General features: G+C 36.3%; 1 long non-coding RNA gene across 9 annotated transcripts in view; it reads left to right on the top strand.

Annotated features, from left to right (window-relative positions):
• The window catches only part of LOC140684628 (uncharacterized), a 447,345-nt gene that overhangs the window by 229,677 nt on the left and 190,969 nt on the right, over positions 1-26,699 (top strand). For 4 of the 9 annotated variants that reach the window (XR_012057172.1, XR_012057173.1, XR_012057177.1 and 1 more), the window contains exon 3: positions 21,749-21,812. The exons of the other annotated variants lie outside the window; for them this stretch is intronic. This is a non-coding gene — a long non-coding RNA (uncharacterized lncRNA). The remainder of the gene's footprint in view (positions 1-21,748; positions 21,813-26,699) is intronic. 9 annotated transcript variants of the gene reach the window in all.

The raw sequence follows: 26,699 nt of genomic DNA, 5'->3' as shown, positions 1-26,699 counted from the left end.
TTGGGCATGAACATGCAACTTTTGCTAATTTAAATAAAGGTTAAAAGGACAATTTCAAGTATTATAACAGATTTTCATTTGTCATTTTTCTCTTTCTTATTCTAAATGGATCTTAAAATATCGTAGTTAGTTTTATAAGTTTGAAGATATATTATTTTGTGACAGTTCTACTTTGGTTTTTGCTTTTATATCTATTTTCATTGCTGTCATTATTGCTATTTCTTGCACTGTTTATTTATGCTGTCATTTTCCTTCAGGCTAGTTGTGGTGTAATTGTTCTGCCTTAAGCATCATTTTTCCCCATGGCATGAGGAGTAACATAGTGAACAGTGCAAGCTACAGATTGTTGTTGCTGACATTCTGTTTAGCAACAACAGAAATAAGCCTATGGCCCCTCTCATGGTGAGCTCTTCCACATGTTTTTCTCCTCTCAGGCTTGCTGATGTAAATAGAGAGTAATACTACTTATTCCAGTTAAATATGGTGTTTCTCACTGGGGAGACCTTTGAGGGGCTTGTGCCATATCACTACTCATACATAAATATAATTATTGGAAGTGCTTCCCTTTGCCCATGATTTTGTCACAGTTTCAGTGCATTTGGTGTGGCACTGAATCCTGCTGCTCTCATTAAAGTAGGAACCCCAGCCAAGAGTGTAGAACACAGGGAAACAAAACACTTGCCCTTGCAACTTCTCTTGTCTGCCTTTAAAGACTGAGTCCATAAGTCATAATATCTTAGTTAATAAAAAGGAGTGGAATTTGGGTCTGTTTCACTTGTTTAGCCATGAAAAGCCATCAGCTTAGCCCTACAGTTATACCACAAAGTTCTCCCTGTTTCCTGCTTGCAGCAGAAGTCCTTCAGCTTTCAGAGGCTGATTCTCCATTTTCTGTAGTTTCACCATAGTTAGATAACATTCTTTTGGAAATCTGTTGCAGAGAATCCAAAATTGTGTTGGAGGAAAAATGAACGTGAGAGGAGCAGATGATACAGGAGGAGGTTGTGCTGTCATTTAGAGGGACCTTGACAGCCTGGGAAATGGACAAACAGAAACTGTACAAAATTTTAAAAAAGGTAAATGTAAGGCCTTGAAACTAGAAAGGAATTGATAATTAGTCCATGACTTAGCACAGGCTGGTGTGACAAGCTGGCAAGGAGCTTTGTAGCAAAGGCTTGAGGCTTGTGGTAGGCACGAAGCTGGCCATCAGCCGTCACTGTGCTCTTGTGGCAAAGCAGGGTAACAGCCTCGTGGCTGCATTAGGGAGCCCCTGGCCAGCATTGCAGGGGAGGTGATCCTTCCCCTCTCCTCAGTCTCTTCTCAGTGGTGTCTGGTGAAGAACAAGAGGCAATGGGCACAAACTGAAATAGAGGAAACTCTATGCAAATGTAAGAAAAACCTTTCTTACTGTGAGGTTGATCAAACATTGGAGCAGGTTGTCCAGAGAGACAGTAGGAATCTCCATCCTTGAAAGTGTTAAAAGCATGGATGGGGATAGCTCTGAGCAACCTGCTCTGAGCAGCAGGGCTGGACAAGATGGTGTTCAGAGTTCTCTGTCCACCTCAGTGGTTCTGGGACTCTCTTACTAATAACCCTGCTTACCAGATCCCATATACATTAAAATCCTGCTTTCAAAGAATATCCAACCATGAGAATAAATTTCCTTCATGCAGTGCAGTCTTCAGCCCTTAGTCCTATTCAGCCAAAGAAATACCTGTATATGATGGATATGCTTAAAAATTTTAAAGGCACCTGTTAATTGTGATATAGTCCTCCTTCCTAGTCGTTCTGCTAAGAATTTTGAAGCTTTACAGGTTTTGTTTGGGTTTTTCTTGGTTTGTTTGGGTTTTTTAAGATCAGTCTTTTACTGAAAGATTGCCCCATGCTTGCACTTTTTTTACTAGCATTCACCTTCACAGTAGATACTTTCATTAGAGGTCCATATCTATTAATATATTTTTTATCTGTTGTACATCAATTTATTGGTTTTGTTTTAATCCTCTGGTCACACTGTGGGAATGTCATCACACACCACTCTTTTTTTCAGTTCTGCAGAAAATTAGATTCTCTATTCCTATTAGTAGCAGGTCTCAGTTTATCCCAAATATTAGGTTAAGAAGACATCATGTGTTTTCTATTTAACCTGTAGGACGCTTTTCTTTGCTATTTTTTTTTTTTTTTTGTAAACAACTGTGATTCTCTACCTTTCTTCCAAGTACTTCATTTGTTAGCATCTTATTCACAATATAGAAGATGTTAGTTTTGACCGAGCACCGAGGCAAGACATATATTTTAATATATTTAATTGAATAAGCAGAATCCTGAAAAACATATTTTTTTTTCCAGTGCAAATACTTGTCTTCATAAATTCAGAATTTTCTTTCCATGAGAATTTGCAGATACATCTTTTAAATTCAAAAACCTCCATTATCCTAGACTTGTTTGTTAAAATATTAAGAAGGTGATAAACAGAAAGAAGTTTAAACATACTAATTTAAAGATATACAATCACTTTGCAGAGACATTTCTTCATTATTTGCTTAGTTATAATTTGGATTCTTTGCCAGGAAGATGAGAGCCAGACCCCTAACTCATTTTAAATAAATTACTGAACAAAATGATAATGACTTTTGGTCATTATCAGCATGGGCTTAAATTCATGCTGGTTTTCATCAGATGAAAGACTGTGTCACACTATGATTCCCTTGAGCCATCCAGTCCCTTAGCTATCAGCAGCACTTTAATTTTCTCTTAGAGGCAGTATTATGTGAGCACTCAGCCTGGTTCTCTCAGAAAATGTGTAATTTTTCATACTTTCAAACACAGATGTTCTACCAAGTTTCATCCAGAGTGGCTAAATCTACATTTTAAAGCAAGGACACCCTAGATGTTACTTTTGAAATAGCATACAACATGGTACAAAGAAATAAATTAATATAATTGTATAACAAAAGTTAAAAATCAGGCCCAGGAGACAAGAATAACAAAATAAAAGGGAAAATTTCACCTTTAATTACAGTGGTGAAGCCTCTGAGCCTGTGAAAACATTCATATGTAGAATTCTTATGCATACAGTCCTTAAAGGAGAATTTGCTAAACATCTCTCCTGAATATAATCCTCCAGATGAGAAAAATATTGTGATTTTTTTCATTCTCACAAATTATATAATATAATTCTAAGGAAACACTTGCTGGCATTGAACATATTTTATCACAACCAGGGCTTTTAAGAAAATTATTTTGCATTAAATACTTTCTTTTAAAGATCAATCTTAAATCTCAGTGTTCACCTTTTTTTTTTTTTCCACCTAACATTTTTTTCCTTTTCTAGATTTAGCTTGTTATTGTTATCATGACACCAAAAACCTTCAGAATATGTGTTCCTAGTCTCCAGGACATCGGAAAAATTTGAAAATTTCCTGAAGATTTGTGAACAGTTTTTGGTTTTTGGGGTTTTTTTTTTTTTGTTTGTTTGTTTGTTTGTTTGTTTTCTTGTATCTGAACTCTGGCAGATGAAGAAATTCCAGGCTGTTTGTGTGAGAGTTGCCAACAGAGCCAAGCCAGGGACACATTCCCAGGCCCATTTCCCATTGCTCTGCAACCTGTAGGGGAAAACAGCAGCTGCAGCAGTCACAGACTGAATAGCAATTTTTTTTCCTGAAAAAACGGAGAAATTAAGTGAACTCATAGGGGACATACCTGAACTAAGAATATTTGGGACTCCTACTGCAGACTCACAGGAGCAGGCCTGCAGATAATGAACGTGCCTACCTGCTCAAGGCGTTGTGCTCAAACATCACAGTGTTTACTGATTGATGTAGACAGGGACTTAATGGGGAAGTTTGGCTCTTTTGGTTTGTGTTTAGTCTCCTCACTATTCTACATAATGTCACTGTTAAACTTGTCACAGTTCTTTGTAGATACATTTCTGAAATGTTGCCAGCATTTACAAAGAGATTAATCTCTCCTTCCTCTCTGCATGAGTTTTCTTGAGAAAAACAGTTAACATATTTGCTCTTCTTTCAAGCAGATTTTATCTTGCCCTATATAGAAATATCATGAGACATCAACAAAGGATATCTTTATGCTATATAACAAACACATATCAGTTTAATATTGTGCTTGTGAACATCTGACACTTTAGAAGTAGCAGAAATGTGATTCAGTTTCTCAAAAGAAAACGATACAAGGTAGCAGGCCCTAATATATTCTTCTGTGAAGAAATACCTGCAGGCAAGGATAATACACATATTCTCATGTAAGTCCTGACATTTTCGCTCAGTGAGTTTGGTTTGCATGCTCTCCTTAGAAGCTGGAGAGTGCAGAGAAAGCTAAAGTTTGATGCAACCCAGAAAATCCAGTGGGCTTCTTGCTGCAACCTTTGATTTCTCCTGTGCATCTTGGTGGCACTCTGGACGCCGCCTCATTCAGAAACAGCGAATGTTCCTCTGGCCACGCTGGCTGCCACCCCACCCCTGTGGTATTTTCTGAGGGTTTTTTGGGGGAGTACAGAGGAATGGAAGAACCTCAAAATTGAGAAAAATCTGAAGGCTAAAATTACTTAAGATGGATGTCATACCAGATGAACATGTGAAAATTGTGTCTGGTTACACTTTTCTTGCTTTGCACGTAACTTTAGCTATTATACTGAACTTGAATGAAGTTTGTCATTATGGAGAAAACTATGTCTTAAAGCTCTTGAACAATGAGGATGATGAAATGTAAAGCTTTCTTTTGTTTACAGCAATAATTATTACTAGTGACTTTTCAGAACTCCTTTAGAATACTTGGGCTGTGGGTAGAGGTAATAACCAAGGGAAAAAAGTATCAGCACATTCAGTCAGACAAAGTATAATATTTTTTCTCAGTGAACTTAAACTGGGAAATAAAAGAGATCAAACATCTCTGGTAAGATTTTTTACTCCACCAAAGTCACTGCTGTAACTTCTTTTGATTCATCAAGGTAGTATCACACATCCACCATATTTGTCTATTTACCTGTGAAGTCAACCAGACAGAAAGGGTAAGCTTCTAATTATTAAAAAAAATTATTGTTTTTAAACCTACTGAAGGAAATGGAAATTAGAAATATAGTACAGATTAATCTCACTTTGCTGAAGCACTATACTTTTCAGTTTTAATTCCAGTCTTTTCTGTTGTTTTCAAAAATGTAAAAAAAAGTGGGTTTGTAATGTTTCTTTCATAGTTTAAACTACTGAGTTATGTGAGAATGCATGCTGGATATAGTAAGAGAGGTTATGTTTTCTTTAGTATCTATTTGTTTTATCATTTCTATTTTCTCCTTGTCTGGAAGTGCAGAAAATTATAGGATTTTTTGGTTTTTTAGGTAAATGCCATTATTTAAATGCATAAATTTGCTTAAGCCCCAATGGGTTTCTCTGACTTGTAAGGCTATTACTTTTCCAGTTGCAAGCAATAATGATACTGCAAAGATATTCCAGTGGAGAAAATATTTAAATAAACTCTCTTCATCCAAAAATGAGATGCAGCATATTTACATTTTTATTTGATGAAGCCTGTTCTTGCTATCTTTGTTCTTAATTTGGTCTCAAAAGAATTAGTAGTAAGAGGAGAAATAGTCTGTAAATATGTATGAAATCAAATTTAGAGGGTAGGCTAAAAGGTATTGACTGCCAGCAGCGCTGAACAGCAGGAGGCAAAATTTCCTCCATAGTTTTCTTCTTGGCTGGAAACACACTGCCTTCCATCTAGATTATTTAATCCTCAAAATGCACATCAAAGCTTCTCATCGGGTGGTGTATGTCTTTACAGGCAGTTGAATGTCAAAGATCTAGCTTAAAGATTTTTGAAAAATGTAAAACATAATAGATCCCAGATAATAACACAGCAGTGAAGCTCCTCTACTATTCCTTCCAGCAAAGGACTGGTATTGCAGGTTGTAGCTAATCCTTCTGGCAAAAGAGCAAATTTTCTACGTGCAAATTTGTGACATCCCTCCAACAGATAGAAATAAAATGATCGAGTCATGTTACTGGACTAATATTAGCTTGTTAACAATTCCCTTCTCTCTTTACACTTGTGGCTTGCCAGAACAATAAGCTATGAGTTATCTCACTCCTCCAGCCCAATTAGTCAGTGGAAAAATTAATGCAAAATATGTATGAAACATTTTCTGCTTGTATATTCTTAACAGGATGCAGGCTTCAACACTGTCCCTCTAAATTAATTCAGTCCCTGGCAAGAGCTTATTCCTTGAAAGGATTGCATCAATTCTCATAAATGATTATCCCCTTCTCAGGGAGTATCTTAAAAACCTTTTTAACAGTTTTGGTTTGTAGTTCTGAGCTTGAATTTTGCTCTGACATGAGTACATAAAATAGCCAGGCATTTGTAAGAAGACTACAGGAAGGTAGCTGAAGAGTGCTTTGCATTTTGGTGATGTCCGTGGTGCAGGACATCTTACCTCATAACAGCTGCCAAAATCAAAGTGAAAGATATAAAGAAGTGAGAAATAATAAAAAAGCAATCTTCGTTCTGCAACAGGAATGAAGATTCCTGTTCTTCCCTTCCTTAATATTTGTTTAAATACCAGTGATACAATATTTCCTATAGATGGCTCAGCTGTGACACAGAAATAAGGCTGATTACTCAGGGGTTTCATTTCGTGTCTAAGACAGACTTATTTTTTAAATCCTGGTTAGTCTTGTTCCCATCTCTATCCATGACCTTCCCTTTCTTTTTTATGAGTTATCCTCTCCTTGTAGTAGTGTTTCCTTTCAAGCAGTCTTATTTCCAGTGGTGTCAATGCTCTCTCTATTTCTGCTCCCTGTGGATGACTGAAGTGGCAGGGCTGCAGAGGCAGCCTGCCCGTGCTGGGGCTCAGTGCTGGAGGCAGTCTTGGGAATCTGAGCCCAACAGGTGTAATACTGTCAAGATGTGCCTTTGCTTCTGCTTTTTCTTCTCACTTGGTAGGCAAATGGATCAGCATTTGCTCTACTTTCAGAGCACAGAGTAATCAAACATCATCCTCAAAACACAGCCTTTGACTTTAGCGTGAGAGATACTCATTAAAGTCAAAGAATGATTCCATACAATATGTGGCCTTTCACTCCTAGCTGAAAACTGATCTTATGAGATGCAAAAACACAAGTTCTCTTTAACTGACTGACTGATTTCAAGTCTCATTGTGTCTTATGAGGTGCCGAGTGCTACTTGGGCTGAGACTGTAATATGGATTTACTTTATTGTTCAGCAAGTATACAAAATCAACAGCAATGCCCAATGAACTCATCAGTCATCAAATAGTAATCCATCTTTAAAGTAATCCTGTGCTAATTATTTACAGTAAAAAGAAGCTATAACATTGAATAAATGCATGACACTAGGCACTATATAATTAACTAATGTATTGCATCCAAGCAATGAGAAATGTGCATTTATCACCTTTAAGCATAACTTTAACTTTTTCTTTAAAGTGTTCATTTAAATATTTCAAATGTTCTTTTAAATATTTTTAGTGGTTTTGACATATTTTGATTATTTATATTTATCGCTCATTTGATTCATGTATAACTGTAAACTGTAAAAGTAATGCTTTTTATATACATAACCTGTTTCTTTAGATAAGTGTGATTTCTTAGTCATAAAAGTGATTTCTTTAGTAAAGTCTTTTTTCATCATGTTCTTTAAGTTTTATCACTAAATGCAGAATAAATATAGAGCTTGTAAAATTTTCTTGTGAAAAAATAATTACAAAATTAAAGCCTTAAAACATAACAGAAGTGTAGTGAATTTGCCGCTAAATGACAAATTTATGTTGATTTTGGTGGGAAAAAGCTGAATGCTTTTGTGGCATCCTGTGTGAACAGCTTTTATAATAATTCTGTATATTCTGAAGACAGAAACTTGATGTCAGGACCTTGTCATCTTTGGTCAGCAAAGTGGAGAGTTTTCAACTATAGAAGCATCAGTAACTCATCAGAATATTTGCTGGGCTTTTCTGAAAAAGAAACAATTGCCTGTCAGGGAAAATCTGGAGTTTTCCATGACTTCCCCTAGGAACATGTAACCCAGTTCCCCAAGACCAATTCACAAAACCTTCTGTGCAAAACAAATACAGTGTTCCTTTAGATCCTGGCTATTTGCAGCACCGAGCAGCATGGCTTTGCCTGGTTCTTCCCATGTGTGAAGCCAAATGAGTGGCATCCATTAATGAAGCACATGCTGTGTCTTAGACAGACATCTCACTGGGGGTGGCAAAAGGAAATTTCCAAAATAAAAGTTACCAAACGATGTTCCTGACTTGAAATCTAGCTTCTTGATTCATTAAATGTGAACAGGTTGTTAACCCATACAGAGAGCTGGAGAATAGCACCTGGATACCAGGTAGATCGTAACTGTGCATATAAACAAACAATCCAGTTGCTTAAGGTTTATAGAAATTTAAATGCAAATAGCACTTGGTAATAATACTCTAGAAACTAATGTTGTAGTCAATTTCTGGAGGATGCAGAACTGTAAACTTAGTTTTTGCTGCTGGTTTCCTTAGAAACTGGAACAAGATATTGTTCAGGACACAAAATAATATCCTGTTTCAGTGACTGAGGATCTTGAACTAAAAAGTAATTGATTTTGCTTGAAACACTGGGTTGTCATGGGCTCTTCTAGGAAATATTATGGCACAACATGTCTATATGTTGAAATGGTTTCAAATCTTCTACTTTAATTCTAGTGATGTCATTGTGTAAGTACTGAAAGTATTGAATAATTAGCTTTTAAATCATTCAAGGGGTTAGTTCACTTACTGCACTTGTGAGCCTTAAATACTTTACCTAATCACTCCCGAAGAATTACCACTGTTCTACTTCTTATCAAGAAATAAATCTTCATGGTTACTTTGGTCATGAAATGCTGCATTTAATATGTTTAGCAAGTAAATGTGTAGAAGGTATATAATAAATTAATGAGTAAGCCTTTTTGGAATATGGGCTAAACACAGATGAAAAACTACAGAAAACTGCAGATTAGCCTACAGAAGACTAAGATTATTACAAGCTTTTGTTCATGAAGTTGCAGTGTACCTGAATGAAGCATTTCTTAAGACTATTTCAAGTGGACACTGTTACTTTCATTTATGCATGTATTTTACTAGATAAGTGTATATGTAAAAATGCTTAGAACATGTCCAAATTTGAATGCACAAATCAAATGGGCATTGGTTTGTATTTATATAGCCTAAATGTGAAGATTTGTAATGGGATCATGTAAGGATTTCATTTGATACTTTAGAAACAGAGTTCTCTTGTGGTTGAGCAATATAGAAAGAGAAAAAAAATTAAAGGCAAAAAGATAATGGCTTCTTGTGAATATCAGTCTTTGTATCTCACTTTTTTCAGTTGAGATGCTCTAGATTTTAATTTCTAAGTAAAAAGAGGTCTTTAAAGGTGTAAGTCTTTCACTTTCTGAAAATTCAGACCATGGTAGCCTAGACTGAGCACCCAGAAAATAAGTTGAGGGATTTTGGGAATATTGTTCTGGTTTATAAAATTTTTTATGGAATAACAGTTGCTCTTTCTCCCAGCTCAGTTTTTAAAATATGTTTTATTAATACTCTATACATTCATCCTATGATTTTACAAATCCTAGCAGAGGTATTGCCAGTGAGCGTATACTGCTTCCTTGTCAAATTTCTAAAGAGTTATTTGTTAAAAGAGTGTTTTTAGTTTTTTACATTCTAAAAATATGTGATGCATTTTTGTTTTGTCTATTCTCTGTAAAAAAAGTACAAGACAGTTATTGTTGGCAAAATGAAACTGCATGCTTCATATAAAGCTTTTTATCACTGCGGTTTTGTGGAAATCATTATTTCATGGGTGTTAAACACAGATGAAAGATTATTCACAATTACTTTTGCAAAAAAGGGATTTTATAAAGGGCAGTTCCTCAAATTTTCTTTTAATATTCTACAATTTGTTTATGTGGGCACTTTTTCATGTCAGCTTAGGATGCGTATCTTCCCTTCTCTCCTTCCATGCATATGTCACTTTTATCCAAAAAAACCACTCCTTTTTTAATCCCAAGTGCTCTCTAGACCTGGAAGTTCATTGTCTAACAGTTTTCTTACAAGGGCATTGCAGAAGAATCAATAAGCTACAAATATACTATTATACATTCAGAAGCTGTTCAGGTATTAATGTTATGGCAAAGAAAAGTTGGAGCATTCATGAATTTAAATATTTTTCATATAAACTATGTAAATATAGTGATTAACAATCAGCTACATTCACTATTCAAGACATGCAATGTAGCATTTTCCTAATTATACTTACCAGTGTGGGAGGATATGACTGCAGAGAAATATGAAACTATTTGTATTTATTCAGTGTTGCTTTATAGCATTAACCAGGAAACTCACTTTTGCAGTATTGAATGCACGAATCCAGAATAACCTGAAAAATTTGATTAGGGTGGTAGCAGCCTGTGCCAGGCCAGGGATGGCAAGCTCAGCTCATTTTGCATCAGCAGTCATTTTAGCTACCTCTCTCATCTGTTATTTCACTGCAGATAGTGTGATTTAAAATGCAGACAAAATTACTGCTTAATATGATGGCTTTATCTAAAGCTCTTCAAGTAAACCAACCAACCAAACAAAAATACCCACCTGGTAGGCAGGTTTCTATATTCAGTTGCTCATGTTTTATTAAAATAAACATGTTGTGAAATAATAATAAATTATTATTAAATAATTTAATTGTGATTAAACAAACAGTGAAACTAATGAAACCTGGTGTGCTGTAGCTCTGTGTCTAGTGATGGGATTCCATGAAGGCTTGCAGGGCACAACTGAAACTGAAGATTTCCCTGAAATTAGGGCATGTGTAATGTCCCTTCTGTCCCACATAATCTCTGGTGCCTATGGAAAGATGAGATCATATTTCAGTCTTTCCCAGAGCAGATGTCCTAATTGTTTGGGATTTTTTTTTTTATGATTTTTTTTAACATCACCCTGTTCATACAATATTTAAAGAACCTTAGTATCTATATAGCTACATCAGATAAGCATCAGATATGTGAAAATAGGAAAAGAAACCTGACAACTTACTGAGGGCAGGAAAAACATGTAAACAGAGAGGCACTCCTTTACTCTGCCTGTGTATTCTGTTCCCTACCAAAAGCAGCATTGCCAGCAGGTTTGGCTGCTAGGTCTGGGTTCCTCAGGAGAGGAAACACAGGGGTGTGTTGGATGAGGTCCTGAGGAGAGCCACAAAGATGATTAAAGGGATGCAGCACCTCCCCTATGAGGCTGGGAGATGGGGTTATTTGGCCTGGAGCAGAGAAGACTCCAGGGAGACCTTACTGTGGCCTTTCAGTATTGAAGGAGGACTGAGAGAAATATGGGAGGGCCTGCTGTGATAGGCAGGTGATGGGTTAAACTAAAAGTGTCAATTTGGATTGGATGTAAGGATGAAGTTTTTTACAATGAGGGTGGTAAAATATTGGAATTGGTTGCCAGGAGAGGCAGCAAATACCACATCTCCGGAAACATTCACCGTCAGGTTGGATGGGGCTCTGGGGGCAACTGATCTAATTGAAGAAATCCCTGCCTAGGGCAGGGAGTTGGGCTGGATGACCTTTGAGTGTCCCTTCCAACCCAAACCAGGCTATAGACCTAAGTCTGTTACACTCTAATAGTCATTTGTGGGGCTTCTTGCAATGCCGAAGTTAGAATTGTCCCTCTGACTTTATTTTAGTGGCCACCAAGCTACTGGAGGTAAGTAGAAAATTTATGATGTCTAATGGAGCTGTAATTGCTGCCAGCTCATTCTGAGGGTTGCTTCACCTTGTCATCCCTGTCGTTCTGTACTCTCATGTCAAAGTTTCAGTCTGGGCCTGTTTGTCTCCCATGCTGTTCGCAGTAAAACTTTGAGAAATCTGGTGCTTATGATTCACTATTGTCTTGAGAAACTTACCAAAACAATTTAATTACCTTCTGTAACAGACTTAGATGTTTCAGTTTATTTCAAAAAACAGATGTTGGAATTTGGGTATAGCTGAGTAATGGCTTACTTCTTAGGGAAAACGATGTGTGGTTTATGCTTATGGCGTAAAAAAGGCCAGCAGATCCTGCAGTATATTACTTTATTAATTTGTAATATATTTGCACAAATTAGCAAGGATGTTTTAGTTCAAATACCCTGATGAACTGCTGTGTAGTCAGACTGTTTTAAAATAATTCCAAAATTAACGTTTGATGATGTTGACACTTTGGTGTTGCTGTGCTGTTTACATCACAGCAAAAATACCTTTAATCAACTGAGTTCAGTGCTTTGAGAATATTACATTGAGTAGGTGGTTTCAGAGGCTAAAGAGTGAGACTTGGGAGTGATCCCCAACACTGGCCATTTGTTTGCTGGCCACACTGAAGTTGTGAGTGTGAGGAGATTATTCTAGTAGGACCTAGTAAAAATACCTGTTTGACTTAATGGTGAAGACTAACAAATATTTTTCTAGTTGTTGATTCTATTTTCTGATATTTACTATTTATAGAAACATATTTTATGTAAATGCTGGTAGATATGTTTCTAAAAGGGCAGTTAATAACAGTGTTTGACTACCTGGGCCTTACTCAGCAGTCAAGCATATATTCAAATGGAAGAAGATAAATGTCATGGAAACAAAAGATGGGGGAAAATTGAGTGTGTTAAGTGTTTGGGCCCATCTCTCTGCTGAAGTTCCACTTTTGCTGTTTAAGATGAAGTAGTTGGTTGATTCCTTCTTTTTTAAATTTTTAGAACTTTTAGGATTCTGCTAAAAAAGCTGCCAATGCCACACTCTACTTTATTTGTTTGGAGTTTAAAGAAGCACCAGTGTTTTTAGCACCACAAATTCAATAAATGGATTCTCAGACATGCTAGTACAAAAATAAAGAAGAAAGTAAAACAGAGCCAGAGCATGAATGCTACTTGGAAATTATATAAAAACAATATAGGAAGATCATTAAAGTGTTTAAGAGTCTACAGAAATAAAGAAGGCAAAGTATTATGTTTGCATAGTTTGGCATATTGCTCTCTAGAAAAAGGACTGAATTTGCAACCATTTTGTTCTGAACAGATTCCTGCAAATTTAAAAGTTATTGTTCCCTTGTGATTTACAGTCTTATTCATTTTAATATTTTCTTGCATTTAGAGAAAGTTATTTGAACTGTGGACCTTCTAAACTTAAAATATCAGAGTCCTTTTTAAAACCCTTATGCGTTAAGATTTTCATGCCATTCCTTAACGCTGAATAGAAGTGTTTTTTGTCTGATCCTACCTGGTGTCTTGCTCTCTAAATGAGGCCACATCAAAGGGTCTCAACACCTGACAAAAATGCTTCTGCATCACTGTGCTGAGATCAGCTCCTGTCCAGTGTCCAGGTATCTGATGTGATGCGTGGCCCTGGATATCTTATGGTCACTTTATCTTGTACTCACAGCTCAGAAAGTCATATTCCATACTGTTATAGTTTTGCTTATAATTTATAGGTAGGTAAAATCTTAAACAGAAAGAATGGTCTGAAAACTTAATGGAGTGTCTAAATTGACACAAATTTAATGACTCTCTACATGAAAATTTTTAGCAGTGTACATACTTGAAAAGAATAATGTCCTTACAACTTCAGATAAAACAAAACATAGGTTGCTTATAACAACCCATCTTGTATTTCCCCTGTTTCTCCATTCCCTGCATGAGCAAGTGTTGAGATCTCAGCAGGTGCTGGCATGGAAATTTTTAATTATAGGATTGGTTCTAGTCAGCTGCTCTATATTGCAAGATGATGTGGAAAAGGGAGAGTTCTATGTGAAACTATATTGCATTGAAAATAGAGGGAGTTAGCAATAGCTGCTGAAAGAAGAATCCTGGTAATGAGAAAAGAATTAAATTGTTATACTAGTATAGAATAATGTCGTTTTCTGGGATGGTGGAATTCATTGTTGTGACTCAAAAGTTTCTACTTATGATAAATGAGGACAGGGAATCCTCAAAAGCTTGTGTATGTCTTTCCTATAGAAGATGTTTTTAGAAATGAATTATACTGCATCACCTGGATTTGGCAAATAATCTAATGGTGGTTTTTAAAAATAAATCACAGTAGACCATGTGCTTCCATATAAAATTGTGTATAAAAATGATATGAGGTTCAATGTTTTTTTAATTTAGCTTTGGTTGATTGGTTGGTTTTTAAACTAAGGTGTAAAAGCCAAGTTAACTTGAGTTTGGTTTTATCTATTAATCCAAAACTTCTTGTAGGGCATGTATTAGAGAGCTCATGTATCAAAACCTTAACTGTGACTTTAAGGACATTTTTTGTCCATTAATTTTTTAAGTCCTGTTAGACTGGTGAGAAGAGGGGTGGGGAAATTTTTTTTTTAAAAAAATTTTTCTCTCCTTGAATAGTCTTCTTTACTTTGAGTCATGTTATGCGAGGAGAAAAAGCCTAACCAAACAAAACCTTCCTTGTGACCAGGTCTTGCAGCTACTTCTGTAGCTTATCACTGCTCAGCATCTCACCCCTCAGATCTGGACAAAGTTATCAAAAGTGGAATTAGCATCTTCTAGTCTAAATGAGTTTTAACTACATGCCAATTCTAAGATACAGTGAGAGAAGCCTGTCTAGGACCAGGGCACCAATTCTTTGCTTTCAGGAGTATCAGTGTGATTTTGTGTCTTTGTCTGAAGTTTCAAACCAAATGGACTGCTAAAGACTGAGCCATACTGCCAGAGACATTTTTCTTTTCTCTATCTTTCCAGCCTAGCAAGCTACCTTTTTTCTTTTTTTTTTTTTTTTTTCCATGAGACTGGGATCATGAATTGCAGGAGGTTCATTGGACGAAAAGTTGCTGCAAGAAAAATCATGAGCTCTTTGCCCCAGAAGTACAGATACCTGTCAAAACATGGATTTGTGGGGGAAATCAGGAAGAGAGCTAACAGCTCCGACTGCACATGTGCATTCCCTGTATGGCTCAATGGCTTGTTGCATGAGTTCCTATCCACCTCAGACCTGGCCACTGTTGACCAAAATTTAATGGGCTATTGGAATATTACATAGTAGTTACTCATACAAAAAGATTATATTCTCACATATATGCTTGGAGGATGCATTGAAAAATACTTCTTGCAGTAGCCTCTAAAGCAGTCTTACTTTGAGAAATATGAATCCCAGATTTCCTGCCAAGTCAAAACATTGCACTAAGAGGTCCACTGAGGTATGGATAAAAAAGATCTGCATGAGTACTAAGTGTTTGACTGAGGCTGCAGAAAAGCATCTGCTTTCCTTGCTGTGTCCTGGAAAGATAAACACTTTCAATGGTACCTCTGACCTACCCCATCTCACATCCTCCATCTCCTGATGTAGTGATGGCATGTTGATTTCCCTTTTGGACTCAAGAGCTATACAGTTCTTCTCAACTCTGCTTTTCACAGTCATTGTGTGTAGAATGATATACTTTGCATCACCCCTGTCTGCCAGGCCATGCTAAGTCATGTGCACCTACCTCTACTGAAGTTTCCTGCTCAGTTTGATGATCAGTTTGTTCATGCATTTGTCACTGCAGATCTTGATCCTCCCCAGTCTTTCAGTCATTTCCCTCTGTAACTCTGACTGTCTGACCATGCAAATACACACACCTGACCCTGAAAGTCTTCCTTAGCCACCTGCTAGTAAGTCTGAGAGCCACCTGCTTTAAAAGACAGTTCTTCCCAGGTTCACTGTATTTTCTTTGTTTCAGTTCTTGCTCTTAGTGCTGCATCCTGTACCTCCATCCTTTTTTTCTGTAACATCTGCTGATCCCATTTCCTGGAAAAAGTATCCATGATACTTTGACAAATTCTTCCTCTTTTTAAAAAAAAATACAGTAATTTTTACTCATTTTCCAACCAGATAAATTGTCTTTACCAATAACAGACAGCAAGCTTCACATCCCCTTCTCCTTGTTCAAGACCCCTGTTGGAGCAAATCATTCTGCAGCAAATTAAATTATCCTCCACAGTCTGTTTAGACAGAGTTAATGTGCATCACTTGAGTTTTCTCAGACAGCAGGGGGTTCTCAGGCCACAGAGTAAAATCCTCTTTTGAGTCTGTAATAAATCAAGTTAATTTAACACCTCAGACCTACACAACTCGAATTTCCTGCTCCACTTCTAGGAGGAAAGCTCACATGAGAGCAGGTTAAGTAGCCTCTTCCTTGCAAGAAAAGCACCACAAAAACCCAAAAGAGCTGAGGCTGTTCAACAGTGGAACAGCCAAGTTCCTATTTCAACCCTGGAACATGACTTACCTCAAACAGAGAATTGTATTTGTTATACTTAACCTGCAGATTTTGTATGATTTGATCATTTTGGACATCATCTTATTTTTCTCAAAACAATCTCCAGAATCTGAGGTAATTTTGAAAATGAGATTTTTGTTAACTAATTTTTAATGATGAGGCAGGGGAAAGGACTTAGTTTTTATGGTTGCAGTGGCTATGTATGTGTAGCTATTTTTAATGCAGCTGATTCACTTGGGTGTGGCACTGTGATACCTCAAATTAAATTTCTTGGGGAATTCTAGTAGACATGTACAACATTTTTTATTTAGAATTGATGCCAAAAAGGATGATCATTTTCATTGTTCCTTTTAATTCTGGGCAGCTTAAATTTACATGTCAACCTTCTGAGAAGGCTGATATAAAAGGGTGAAATTTCTATGAGATGAACAAGAAGTTACATGAAAACCTCCCTATCATTAATAATAGGAGCTGTGTTCCTTTTCCCTATGTACTCTGTTGAGAATTGTATCCCTAAAGAAGTTGACAACAAATATGCTTTCCCTGTTTAAGTTGCAAAGCACAGTAACATCAAGGTCACTTGCTCCATTTGACGGAAGAAAAAAAGCACTGTATAAAATATGGATAGAATGTCAATCAAACCTGGGTTTGTAGTATACACTATGGTAATGTGAGTCATATTGCTTTTTTATTTTTAAACACAACTAGATATGGTAGTTTGGCAGCAGTGTTTTCACAAAGACAGCGCCTTCAAACTCTTTCATAGCAAGACTGGAAATCCTGCCAGGTAAAAAAAAAAAAAGTTATTGAAAACCTTTCTTCCCTTATAGGCCCATTTTGACAGGAAATCTTTGAGAGACAGCAGCAATGAAGTGCCCAGAGATTTCATCTGTCTTCTTTTGCTTCAGGAAATGCTGAGCATAGGCTCCCCTATTAGGCAAAATACACGAAATACCAAATCCCCTTAACAATAATCTTCAGACTACTCTTAGGTTGACAGCTTTCCGTGTCCTAGTCTGTCAAACAGGGCCTGTTACTGAGACTCATATTACTGGGACCACTGTGAAAGTTTTCAACATTACTTTGAGGGGAAAAAAACATATTGTCACTGCTTTCAAGTTATCTCATCCAATCAGTTTTGTAGGGACTTATTCAGAATAAAATATATCTTACTAGAAGTATATCACTTCATGGTGATTTTTCTTCTGCTCCACTGTACTGACATAAAAATCCAGTCTGAAAGCATTGTCTTTCATTCTGTGTGATTCAGTAAAATTCAGCAAATTTTAGCTGCTCTATTATAATTTCCGATAATATTTTTTGTTTGTTTTTGACAGATGCCAAATTTAAAATTTAAATAATGTTTCAGGAATGAAAATGACAGCTTGCAGTAATTCTGCAGGTGTCCAAGCAGATGTACTTCCAATTTTAATTAGACAAAATATGTACAGATTGCAGGAAATATGAAAAAAATGACATCAAATTTTCATGAGTAAACTGTGTATGTTTGGGCATTTTAGCTAGTTTAAAACCATTAATTATTAAGAAACATTCATACACTTAACAATGGGTGCACACGAAATGTAAAACAGTTTAAGACAAAAAGCCAAAGTTGTATTTGAATGTAGAGTAAGGAGGAAAAAAAAGCTTAAGTGTCTTACACTGGTAAAGTCTTAAGGATCTTTCTCAAGGAATTTTGTTGACCAGGCAATTAATAGAGAGGGGTATGGAAGAAACATTCCAAAACATGGATTCTGCCCTCAAACTATTATTGAGCAAAGTGATTTTACTAGTTATATTCATAATTTATACTAGATGCAGAGAAAACAGAAAAGAAAATTGAATATGTGTATTTATTTCAAATAAGGTATAAGAATTTCACTGAGTGCAGAAGTAAAGATAGGAATGAAAGCAGACTTTTGAAGTTTTTCCTGCTTGAATGTGTGTCATCACTGCCTACTAACAAAATACTTTCCTGGAGTGGCCTTAGATATTAAAAATTCTGCCCTTTTATCATGTAATGCTTCACTTCAGAACCATTACAAGAAAAGCTGAATACCACAGGTGCTGGAAAACTGGCAAGTGACTTAGTAAAGGTAGAAAACAAACATGCTGAAAATAGTACAAAATAAGACATGTATCTCTCTAAAATTTCTTTTAATGTCTCAATAGGAAGTGAGGATTCTCATTCACCTCTTGAATATAACCATGTCTTAACCAGTTTGAATTTAAAATCTTCCTCTCTCCATTATCTACAACCCAAATAATCTCAGTTTCTTCTCCCAGTGCAATGATACAGCTTTATCAAAAGATGTTTCTGATACCTTGTCATCTAGCAGCCTATGGCATAGTGTATGTCACTTGAGAAATAGAGGGTGTGATCCTGAATATGCTAAAGCAGAAGAAAGAATTGAACTTGGATTTCTAATTTGCTGAGAAAGAACTTTAATCACCAAGGTATCATACAAAGTAGTAGGCAGACTTGCTTCCTGCAGTAGTTATCTCAGAAGAAAGTTGTGCTCATGCCACTTCTCTTCTTATGGAGAACATAAAGAATTTTAAAACCTAAGCAAGGAACAAAGGGTCATGTAAAAAACCCAATCCACACCGTGTATTCCTCTTCCTTGTCCATGCCATCAGCTGTTTAAAAGCAAAAGTGATCTGAAGAGCCTGCTGTATTTGAAGTAGACAAAGACAGGCCTAACCAGTAAGGTATAAGGGATGAGATTTGTTCTTCAGCTTTTTCTCTTGGGCCTGATTTCCACTCAGCTGAAGGGAATGAGGAGTTTGTTATTGTCCCTGGGGGTCACTGGGGCACACACATTGTGCAGTGACAGGGTGGGAAGAGGAAAGATGCAATGGCAGCAGCGTTGCTGCCCATACAAGCCAGAGAAGGAAGGGAGAGTACTGTTTGTTCTCCTTTATCTTTCTTTTTCTTCCTTACTTAGATCAGTGGTAGTAAAGATTTGTTGGTGTTTTGGCTGTCCTCCAGCCTATTTCCTACAGCAGTTCCTTGGGAGGTTTTTTCCAAGTTTTTTTGTTATCTTAAGCTATGGGACATCTGACATACTGCTTTGGCAAAGGATTCCTTGGGTTAATCAGCAGCAGCTTCAGCACTGTGTTTTGACATTAAGTTACGGAGAAGGTTTTTTTAAAATTTTATTTAAATTTAAGTATCAAATCCAAAACAATATGTGTTCTTCCTCTTTCATGGAGTCCTGTGATGGAATGGATAATTTTTTTCCACTGTAAAAAAAAAAATAGGGGAAATATTTCAAACAGTGGAAAAGCTAAACAAAGATTTGGGGGCAGTTGGACATGTGCCTCCTCCCTCTTCAGTTCCTGGAGATATGTCTGTGATGCTTTTGAAGCTGTAAAGATGTGAAACAAATCTTATGGCAGATGCTATCATTCCAAGTTGAGCTGAATCTTTTTCAGCCCACTAACTTAAATGGTTTTTGGATTAGGCCCTAAAGAAAAGGATGTCATCTCTGAGATGTGAAATGGTTTTTCAGAGCATCCAAGGATAAGTATTGCAAACAGATTTGATTTCATACAGAATCTTTCTTTTCTCATTACAATGGATTTATCTAAACTGTCAGAAAATGTCAGATCTTCTATTTGTGCCCCATAGGACTCTTTTTTCCAGCATCTTATTCCTTTCTCTACACTTTCTCCTTGCTGCAATACCTAGTGTTTTTGCTAAAATTTTAGATATTTTCACTAATGTCTTTGACCTCTGCAAACAGACTCTCGTCTTGTTATTTTCAAATAATACACTACTTACAGAAAACTCTTTTTCTGTGTTCTGAAATAGACTTTCAAGTGCATGTTAAAGGGACAGTTTCACTGTAATCCTCAACAATTCTAACTGATGAAATCTTCCATCAGTTTGACCAGGTAAACAAAGTTTACAGATGCCAGTGATTCCTTGCTCATGTTAAAAGGCACGTGGTGCCACAAGAGGCCTCTGAGCACTGGCATTATTCATTCAGCTGCAGACTTCTCTGCAAACAATGGCAGGAATTTTTGTCACTGCTCCCTCTACACTAGTCAGATGTTTTTTTCCTATTTTACATCTCTTTTGCCACACTATACAGGGTGTCCTTGTTGCAGAAGCCTAAATAATGAAATGTTTTTTGGTATCTATATTAAAATACTGCTGATGATGCAGCATTACCTGTGAAGTGGGTGAGCATGGCTTGAAAAAGCAAAATACTACAGTCGGTGGTGTGCATATATCAGTGTTTTCTGTTCAGAAGCAGCTGACAGCAGGATAATCCAGGAGGATAATGCAGGTGCAAAAATAGGAGAAAGAAATCAGTCCAGAGAGAATTTCTCTCTACTTCTCAATTTTATAAAAAACTTATTTAAGTTCTCTGTGGTTTTGAAGATGAAAATATTGCCTTGTTTGCTCGGGAGAGATGAGACTTTCCTGCTGCTGATTAAAAGTTAGAGCAAAAGAATATTAAACAAATGGATACATGCAGAATGAATCAATGAGATTTTTAGATCTCTGTTGATGGCTGGGAAAGAAGGAGTGAAACTATTACTGTGAAATAACAATGTTTTAATCCAAAGAGTAACCTGTGTTTTTTCTCGAAATTATAAATCGTGCCTTGAAGTTGTGAAACTTTATTTTCACACTCACAGAAAGATTAACCGTTTGCATAAAATTTTAAGACTTCTTGACATTCTTATTTCCACAAGAATTTAGCATTAAAAATAGTGCATAACAAAGAAACAATAGCAATTCTATTTCTGGTCCTCCTATCCTGATGCACTTTTTAAATTTAGCTTTTTCTACTTCTTCAGTTCAGTAAGTATAAGATCTGTTTAGCTACTACCAGGAGTTTTGCCACTGATTTCAGTGAAACATTTCTGTTTCTTATGTGTTTATAGGTCTCTGTCCTCTGCCCAATTCCCCTCACTTTGGAGGAGGCCCGCTCTGATCTAGAATCATTAAAACTTTTATCCTCGTGTTACATTTCGTAGGCGGCTGGTTGTGGCTTGTTGGTGCTAAAGTGAGGATTTACTGACATTTGTCACTGGTACTGTCCATTGCTATTGTTCAGAGTTTAACCTACTTTAATTGACCTGAAATGTTCAAAGCATCAGCTGCTTCTTAATTAAAATAGGCTTTCAAAGCCTTCAGGGAACTTTAAGTATCAGGTAAAGCTATTTTGCTGTATTGATACATTCAGATTATTTGCTCAGCTTTCAACAAATGAAAGAAGGAATTACAAGTTTTTCATTCTTATGGGACAGCTTCCAGATGGGATACATCACCCAAAAGAAAGGAAATATATTTATGCTAAATAAATAGACATTAATTGCATATTAGTTTGGCATTTACTTAGGTCAGGGCACCAGTGCATGCAGTGTAGAAAGGCTCTTTTCCCAGCACTGTCCTTAGTAAGATTCTCAAGTTTTTCTAACTGGTAATTTTGTTCTTGGTGACAGATGAAAGCTGTAACCTGGAGAGAAGCTCTGATCCTGCCTTTTGAGGAAAAGCTCTTAGAATGAGGTATTGTCACTAGGAACTATCCTGCAGTAACTCTTTATTCTCATTTTTCTACCAAAAATTATTTTTTTTTTTCCTGATGTACAACTGAATAAATCTTTGTGATATCCTAGAACATAGACTCTATACAGAGGTATAGGAGTTTAAAAGTGGAGAACTGAGATAAACAGTGCAGTGTGCATGGACTGTCTGAGGGAGCTCAAGGATTTCATGAAACCATCATGTTTGCTTGAACCTGCAATAGGTTTTGCACATCCTTAATGCTTTTGAAACAAAGGTAAAGCTGAAATGTGAAATATTTGTCAGTCAATTACATAACAAAGCATGATAGTACTTTTTATTTTCTCTTCTGTATTATTCATAATCTCTAAAAATTCCCTGAGAAGACAGCTGAATTAGCTTAAATGTGAATGTTTCTGGCTTTTATCTTTTGGATGTGCTCTTGATGCTAAGTTGTACCACTGCTTTGTGGCAAATTCTCTTCTTATGTTCTCTTGAAGGTAAAATTCCCTTTAACATAAAGTGATCTTAAACCTCTTGTGAGGGACAGTGCATCTGGAATTGAAACCTGAAAACTCTGTGTTGGGCAAGTGCAACAGAATATTTTCATTACATATCTAGAAAAAAAAATTATAAAACATATCATAAGTCCCAGCCCCAATATCTTTATCCTGTACAGGTGTAATTTTTCTTTCCCTGATAGAGAAGCCACTGGAATACAGCCATTTTAATTAGGTTTACGACAAAAAAAAAAAAAAAAAAAAAAAAAAAAAAAAAAAGACTGCAATCTGCCATTGAGATAGAGACTTGCCAGTATCATTAAAGAATACTATAAAAGCCACCTTATAAATAGTATGCAATGACAAAAATACATATAGAGAAGCATGATCACTTGAAAAAGTAAAATTAAAGGTTATAGTCAGGATATAGAGATGAAAAACACCACTGGCAGTCGGAATTTTCACTTTTATGTGATTATATAGCTATAGAAAGTATTAGAGTCATAACCAATGCAGGTAATCCCCTGGAGATGTGCAGCAAAAATCAGATCTTCCTTACAAACTGTGAAGGATTGCTCATGACCAGCTGCCAGACACCCAGGCAGCCACTCCTACTTCCTCTCTTCATGGAGACAAAATAAGGTGGAAAAGCTCGTGGATCATGCTGGGGTGATGGAAGATGAAAACCCGCTCCAGCACACGGCCCTCGTGGGCTGCAGGGTTGTGCCATGCTTGTTCTGCCCCTGGGCTTGATTAATTTAAAGTTTCTAGAATACAAAATTCCCAGAGGATTTCCTTTCTGTCTTCCTTCCTCTGCTGTATCTTGCATAGTCACTTCATCTTTGACATACAGGACTCCAGGACCCTGCTTTGGCCCAGCTGGACAAGGACGTATCTGGAAGTCCTTGGTATTGAGCTGTTTAGCTCATTATGTAGCTGCAGTCCTGAATTCAAGCACTTCCTCCAAGTGTGGTGTGAAAGGGATTTTATTCTAGATCTCCCAGTAATTGTTTGAAACATTATGTTTCAAAGTATAAAAAGATGGACAGGATGGTTGTTTAGATTCTTTTGTTCCCTTCCCTTTCCTCCTCCCTGTTTGTGAGAGGAAACTTGCTGCAATTTATATGCCACTCAAATATTTATTGCTGCTAATGGTGAGTTGTCATCACTTGATGATCTGGAGTTAATGGTTTAATTTTTTAAGAAAAACAATTCTCATTTATGCATATTTGTTGTCCCCTTACTTCATTGTCACTGGGGAGTTTGTAACACTTTTTCTAGATTGTCTCTGATATTTTCTGGATTCTTGTTCTGTTTCTATAATTAACTCTCAAGTTACCAATAATTTTTAGGGTTACAATGCTTAAATGATTTTTGTGGACTCAATCCTTCCTGCATACATTCTAAGAAAAAAAAAAAAAGTACAGTTATTTGCTAGAGTGAAAGAATGATTAAATTGAAACTCATCACTTAGATGCTGAATATGAAATGACGACAGCCTGAATCCATTTTTCTGGGCCAGAGATTATGAATGTAAATAGAAAATTCTCCACAACATCTGACTCAGAATCTACTGGATCAATAAAAACAGCTAATGCGGAGTAGCTCCTAATTTTCAAGTGCAGACAGAGTTTCAGGTGGTGTATACTTCTTCCAAAGTTTATGCATCTGGTTTATACTAGATTCTAACATACACTGTTATTAGTAGATGTTGTGCATGAAAACAAGTGAAAGACTGCTACTGTTTTGTCGTTATTGCTGTGTGTATATTCCAAGATGTCTATATTTGAGAATTTGGTAAACCAGCAAGCTGTTGGTGTTCACACACATTACGTACACATAGGTTTTCAATATAGATCTGTTTCAGATTAAAGCAAAATAGTGTTGGTTGCTTTGGAAAACGTTATTGTTCAGAATATTTATTTAATGTATGGGTCCTCCTGATTAAGTGAGGATGAATGATGTCTATCTGTCCAGCTCAGAAAGTAGCATTATGTATGGATTGCTGATTGTGCCTAGAATGCCATTCTAGAGAGACAATTCAGACATAGTATCTGTAGAAAAAGTGTAAGTTTCATATCAAAGTAAAATGCTATATGAAATATAAAATGCAAATATGAAATTACCAGTGTTCCTAGAATTCCATGAGATTCACACATAGAAGTGGACTTCAGCTGTTGACACCAGTCCTGCTGAGCATGCAATCTTTCCTATGGCTCAGTGCAGATGGTGCTGATTTCCAGACTCAAACCACTCTGCTTTAAGTGACTGTTGCCATGATGCTGACAAAATGGAAACTTGAATTAACATCTTTCGATTGTTATTCATGCTAAATCTCATGCACAGACAATGAAGAAGAAAACCAGAGATAAGCCAATCTTGAAAAATATTTGTGATGTAAATGTGTAGCCTCCTTGCTGGGCTCTCTAAAAGTAACCAACTGAAGTACTCAACCACCTGACTTACAGCTGACTTAATCAGACCTTATTTTTGATGGCGCTAAGGTCTCCAGATGAATGTAATACTCCTTTCTTCCTTACTGAAAATATGTTGGGCAATGAAATTAGTTATTTATTATGTGCATATTTAGTGCCTAAATAGCAAAGGAAATTCCAGAATTAACTCCTTAAACACTTCCAGAGATGAGGTAAGTATCAATTAGAAAGTTCAGCTTCTGTGCCTAAGTGTCATCTGTAACCACAGGTTAGATACTATTGGCAATTTCAAAATACAGAGTTTCTCAAGAGGCAGGACAGTTATGGTATTTATCGCATTTGACTGCTTCTTTGAAGGCTTGATGAACTGCTTTTCTGTAAGCAGATATTGAGTCTCCCTGCTTGGAATTATAAATAACATCTGTCTAGTGTGTAGATGATGGTATGGAGTATTAAAGGCTAAGGATTAAGCATTCATTAAATGATGAATCATATTCATTAGGGCCTTTTTCTGTAGAACAACCCTTTCTGCTACAAACCCAAATAATCTTTATGATGAATAAACATAAGAATCTTACTCAACTAATACCCAATATATTTCTGTAGAGTTCATTTGCTTTATTGTTCTATGTTCTTCTCCCAGTCAGAACAGTTTTGGTCTATATTCTTTGGAAACTTACTCAGCAGTATCAAGGCATTTTTAATTTTTATATTTGTCTTTATTCTTGTAAAACCAAAACTATTGGTACCAGCTGAAAAGAATCAATTAGAAATATGTAAATCCCGTCCCCAAATGCTGTTTCCTTTCCCAGTCTTTTTCTACTGTCAGTTTTGTAACAGACACAAGGAATTTTATTAATTAATTAGATTGATTGATTTGATTGACTGACTAAGACATTTGGAATGGTTGAAGTGTTTGATGTATCAGAATTTCTTGCTTTCAAATAATAGTTTCTTTGTTATGGCCATTTAATAGAAAGTTTAATAAAGCATTATAGATTGAAGGGCTGCATATTATATCAAATGTTGGCTTCCCTTAACTTTTGTTTTTGACCACAGTGAATGACACAGTAAACATTCCTATTGAGTGACAGATTTGAGGCTGCAAAATGAACAGAGAGAAGAAAGTGAATAAGTCCTCAGCTAGTCTCTGTGTTTAATAGAAATGGGAAAAAAAACATTAGAAAAGCAGATTCTGTAGGCAGCCATGGCAATATGAACTGTCTTAGAATTTAGAATAGGTCTCTTCTGCTCTAGATAAAATATCTGGAGGACCATCAGTAGATAATTCCCATAGCTCCCTCAGAAGTACTGTTTGCATCTAACAAGTCTACCAAATACATTTGATTTCTTCTAATGTAGCAGACAATATGCAGATACAAATATGGTCATTAAAAGTTTTTCCAAAGTGAAAAGCTTGCATGTTAAGGATTGTTACTTGGCCTAGGCAGAAAAAAGAATTCAGATTTCGGTGTTGAAAAGTGATAAAGAATTACTATTTCTCTTTTTATCAGATTTTTTTATTATTGTGTGCTAGTTTCACAGATGGGATGAAAGTATTTGTTCTAAATGTCCTTTACAGAGGCAGATTTGTGGACAATTGTATTTGTTTGCTCCCAGTCACTGGAACTTACTTTCTGCTGTGAAGATGTGTGTGCTGTGAAAGATGAGATCTTGTTTTCCTTGTGTGCTTCCATTTTTTGTGTTATATGATTTCATATGGGGAAATAATCTTTTTTCTCTGTAGTGACTGATCTTAATTTTGCATATTCATTTCGCATCTTGAAGATGATGAAGACCATATTTGCTTTCCTATATTCTCTGAAACAGACAATTTATTTTTGTTATGAAAGATTTTACCTCTCTGCCTGCATTGGTAGGATGCAGGAGGATGCCTGCTGAGGATGCCCCACATCCTTTATCTAATTCTGAGGCAAAACTCGCAATGACATAAA

Source organism: Taeniopygia guttata, chromosome 8 (genome assembly GCF_048771995.1).
Source record: "Taeniopygia guttata chromosome 8, bTaeGut7.mat, whole genome shotgun sequence".
Lineage (NCBI taxonomy): Eukaryota > Metazoa > Chordata > Aves > Passeriformes > Estrildidae > Taeniopygia > Taeniopygia guttata.
The sequence above is the reverse complement of the archived record's forward strand: the minus strand, read 5'-3'. Positions and strand labels throughout refer to the sequence as shown.